The sequence below is a fragment of the Eurosta solidaginis genome, chromosome 2 (genome assembly GCF_040869045.1).
Source record: "Eurosta solidaginis isolate ZX-2024a chromosome 2, ASM4086904v1, whole genome shotgun sequence".
NCBI lineage: Eukaryota > Metazoa > Arthropoda > Insecta > Diptera > Tephritidae > Eurosta > Eurosta solidaginis.
Window position 1 is genome coordinate 51,881,171 of NC_090320.1, and position 5,268 is coordinate 51,886,438.

The window sequence follows — 5,268 nt, forward strand, 5'->3', positions numbered from 1 at the left end:
GCTGTTGTTCAGCTCAATTCATGTAAGTTATGCGGTTTCCGACACAGCCGACGAAAGTGCCGTCGGCACTTTTTTTTAAATTATGAAAAAGAATAATGACTTGCAGATCCTGATAAGTACATAACAGTAATTATACATCACCTTAGCTCTTACAGAGCAGTTGGGTTTTACCAAAACCTATTTCGGTTGCAAAATAACTGTTTTAAAAAACCTGAACGATCTCAGTGTTAGTGAGAAACTATTTGAAAATAAATATTAATCAGAATAATCGACCCTTTGATATGATCATACAACTATAGGTCTTTAACGAAAAAGATGTGTGAGGATCATTATTTTTATAAAATTTTTTTATTTTGATTATTTATATTTAATTATTTTAAAGTATAAATAAAAATTTCAACAAAGTTTGTACACACATATTTCCGATATCTAAATAATAAATAAAAAATTAAACAATAAATTTGTGCGCAAGAATGTTTTTTTTACTTTTTTTAATTTTTTTCTTTGACATCGAATTTTGTATTTTGTTACATCTATTGTGATACGATTTTTCGATCTTAACGCGCTGGAGGCTTTGCAACATGAAATTGCAACCAAAACTGCTTAAAAACATAAAAGTGCTCGTTAATAGCGTCCTCCATATTGAATTTCTTAACCAAGCCCCGCACTTCTTTTTTGGAGCGAGCATTATATGCCATACAAAATATTCGATCAACTATATTATTTAACCAAGATATTGCTGTGTTAGCATCATTCTTGATCTCAATTTGCTTAAGGGTTGTATACATTGATTTCCCTTCTTCTGCAGCATTTACAAATACATGTTCCGTTAGAGTTTTAAATATAGTTTTTAAACTGTTTAAATATTCTTCATCATCGAATGATTGTTCTAACATTTCTTGCTTCAATTTCTTCTCAGTGACTTTCTTTGAATCGCGTAACAGAATCTTAGCAAAAACGCTATAAGTAGTATCGAATGTTTCGAGAGGCACATTCTGTCCGATTACGCATGCAGTTTCTTCGATTTCACGTTTGTTTCTTACACTTCTTCTAGACGTTAGTATTTGTCTGTAATATTTTACAAATACATCAAAGTGTTCGCTTATTTCCTTTTCAATTGTTAAATTATCAATTACATTTTGTAATTCTTCGTGTGAATAAACATTTTGTGCTAAAGGTATAATGCGTTTGAGGATATTATCTAACCAAGCTGTAGGATCTTCGTCGCTGTCAAAATCTTTAGTGGTCTCAGCTATTATCTTAATGAGATCGTAACTTAATTTTCCTTCTTGCGATTCATTCCTTAGTCTGATGTTATTAATTCCTTTTAGCGTAACATAAAATGACTAACATTCACTTCTACGTTGGATTGGCGTTCTCTTGTTTCACGAAGTTTATTTTGTGTAACTTTACGAGAATCACGTAATAACACCCGAAGAAATATTTTATATGTGTTATCGATCGTTTTTTCTGAGGGATGTGCCTGAAATGAAAATAAATATTAGTTGAACGCTTATAGCATGACAGACCGAATGCTATCAATTTAATCATAAAATTATAAAAAACGAAAATTCTACGAGAAGAGAGCTTGGCGTTAATCCGGCTTCATGGATTTCATTTTTAATATAACTTCAATTATTAACCCCCTCACTATAGCAAGCATCTTTTCGTTGGTGTGAAGGCTTAGCCAACTCTAAGGCGCTCTACTATAAGGCTGATTGGTTTAGGGACTGTATTTATGCCGTAAGGCTGTATTAGAAAACAGTCTCCCCGATACTTGATAGTCTCGAGAAGTAATTATGGCCTAACCACAACATGGGGCACTACTGTGGGACTAGTTTTTTTCCCACATTTAAAAATAGGCCGCTGAGACCACCATGCCCAGCAGGTGGTCGTACGACTAAGATGAACTCAAAAACTTCAACACCAAGGAAGGATGAGACAGCAAAAATTATGGTGTCGCATGCCGGGAAGAGGAAATCTTTGTCAGCGATTATTTTGACGCAGTGCGCTCTGTAAACGAGCGGTTTGCCACCCAGATAAAAGTCTAATGTTAGGACGGGAACATGAGAGTGGTGGTTTTTCATTTCACAACACCGTGCAGCTTTAAGAATTATGCAGCGGTTGAAAGGAATCGTCGAGCCAACCATCCGCGACGGCGCACATTTGGCATGCGCCCGTGAGACAGTGGAAGAATGTCGAAGACGGTTCACTGGCAAAGACTTTGGTACGAGTATAAATTGATCTAATTATTTCTATTCGTGCTAGTTTTACATATTTGCTCGTGGTAGGGGGAACTAAGAATGTAAGCGTAAGAATAGGAAAGAAAGGAAAGGATAGTGAATGAAAGGAATGGAATGGAAAGGAAAATAAAGGAATGGAAAACAAAGAAAAGGAAAGAAACAGAAAAGAAAAGAAACGAAAGGAAAGATAAGGAAAGAAAAGGAAAGGAAATGATAGATTAGGCGTGGAAAGCAAAGGAGGGAAGAGGAACGAAAAAGAAAGGAGAGTAAAAAAAAGGAGGCAATATGAATGAAAGATAAGAAGTCTAACGGCGTGTTACCACTTTGTTATCGAGAGTTTATTATGGATGAGTTTTCGTTTTGTAAAGACGGGTTATGGGTGTGCTATCCATTGCTTATCGACGAATTATCAGTGTTTTATCGGTGTAGACGAGTTATCGATTTTATATCGAAGTGTTATAAATTTTTTATCGATATCTATATTTTATCCACCAGCTACCGTGTTGTTATTCAAAATGTATGTTTTATTTACCAGAAAGCTATCGATATGTTAGCAAATATTTATTCACTTGTTATCGAAAAGCTAACGATTTGTAGTCGAAAAAATATTTATTTGTTATCAAAAAGATATAGATATGTTAACGATATGTTATCAAAATGCTATCGATATTAAATCAAAAAATAAACAATTATTTTTTGAAGTTAGCGACATTTTTAAAAAAATATCAATTATTAATCGAAAAGTTATCAACATGTGATCGAAATATTAAATTGTTTATATCGGTTTTTAACCAATAGGAAGCCGACGAAACTCTACTCAAACGGCCCGAAATTACGTATTTATTATCTGGTAAATTTATCTCTAATGTGGTGTAACTTCAACCTCTGTGTGAGCTCTATATAAGTTTTTCTAGACCAGTGGTGCAAAACGCCAACAGAGCTTCGAATACAAACGCAACTGTTTTGTAGTAGTATGTGTTTACATGAAGAATGTTTGAGAATAGAATTCACTCACGAGATGTTCACTACTTGAAGCAAAGAAGGTAAATATAATAAGAGCCAACAGTCTGCTACGAGTAGCGAGTAACTCGCTGGAAATTAAAAAAATTGAAGCCTAATGTTTTCTAAGAGGGAAATTTTTAATTGTCTCGCATTAATCCATGCCGTGTAGGCACCCTGTGCAACTGAGATTTTTGGAAAGATAATTAAATAATTAATTAAATACAGTCGGAAAAATAACCACAAATACCCCACGAAAATGTATAGAAGACATTTTATGCACATCTCGCCAAAAAAAAAAAACTAGCGACTACCTTGAAGAAAACTTCAAGCAAATAGCTACAAGTAACGAGTGACGTCTCTTATTATATTTATCTTCTTTGCTTTGCCAAATTCGAATGACTGCTTGCTTTATTGAATCGCTCTCGCTGCGCCTACGCGACATGAACGCCGAATAGTTTTCCGAATCGCTTGAGTGCACCACTGTTCGTTCTAGACGTACACATCGAACTTCCCAAATACTTCATACGCATGCCTTTTTATATACATAGCGCAATCTCACCTATCACACAAAAGGTCCTGGATTCAAAAGCATCATACAACTTTTCAATTAAAAAAAAACTTTCTGAGCAGCGTCGCCCCTCGGCACTCCGAGTATATTTATGCGATGAAAACCTTCTCACCGAAAATATGCCAGTTTGCAGATGCAGTTCAGAGTCTACATAAACACATTTCATAAATTTTGAAGAAAAGCTAGGTTCAAAATTTCTCCGGAGGTAGGTTTATTGCGCGTTGTCTATTTTATATATGATGCTTATTACATATATGATGCTTATTATATACTTGACTTACAGTAGTATTAAAAATTATACTCACAATTACTTTAGGTTCACTTGATATTTCAAACTTTTCTCGTGCTTCTAGCTCCTCCGATGAGCGTAATTCATTATATTCAACATTTTTGACTATGCCCTCCTCCTCTTCCGACACATATACAGAACTGTGTGTAAGTAGTGGATTTGCTGCTATTAACTTAAAAAAATAATTTTATACTTTTAGTAATTGTACTTAAAAAAATACAAAAATATTTTACTAACTTCTATTGTTAATACAAATAATAACAAAATAATGGTCGTCTTGCGCGTTGTCATTTAAAATTTTTCATTTCATTTCTTTCTCGTTTAAAATGCGAATGACACTGAACTTTTGAGACTTTTAATTAGCGTTTTATATCTTTGCAAAATAAGTTCTAGTGTTAATTAGTGCATTGCGTTCTGCCGGCATATTTCCATGTATTTTCCGGGCTTTTATGAATCTCATAGAAAGTATGTAAGTGAAAAAAGTTACACATTAAATTAAATTTCAAATCACTAATATGTTTATATCTAAGATATTATTGCAAACTTAGAACTAGTTCTCATTTTCGGAATCAGAATCTTCTGAAATGTTGGGTTCGTGTAAAGTGGCACGAGCCTCACTGTTGCCCTTTAAATTTTTATAAAAAGAATGATATTCTTTTAGTATAACCCAGGGCATTTTTTTAAGGATTTTTCACTAGGTGGTCAAAAGAAAAATATCTCCTCGAAAACCCGCCCCCACCGCTACACTACCGACATACATGCGCGAGTCTGAAAACATTATATGTTGACTCGGAACATACTGTAGTGTAAGAGAAACGCGTAGAACGGGAGCCAGTTGAAAGGAAGAAGGACGAAAAGAGAAAGTCTTCCGAGTCGAGATATTTTATGAAATTTATACACGTGAACGAGGAAGATTGGTTTGGAGCAAATTAAAGCACCTATTCTACATTTAGTGTTAGTGTAGCAATTTTATGCATTTAATGCAAAAGAATTTTTTTTTTTTCGTAAGGTCGATTTTGAGAAGACGCGTATTTTATTTGATATCTGAATCAACGCGCCTTTTCAACATATGACATGTGTTGCCAACTACTGTACCCTGCTAGACATGACTGACCATACCGGTCAGCTTTTGAATATTGCCATTAAGAACATGATGGTAAATCATG

At 34.3% G+C, this 5,268-nt stretch overlaps 1 pseudogene; it reads right to left on the reverse strand.

The window, feature by feature from the left end:
- Positions 1-337: 337 nt before the first annotated feature.
- On the reverse strand, positions 338-4,463 carry LOC137242121 (uncharacterized; annotated as a pseudogene).
- Between the last annotated feature and the right edge of the window lie 805 nt (positions 4,464-5,268).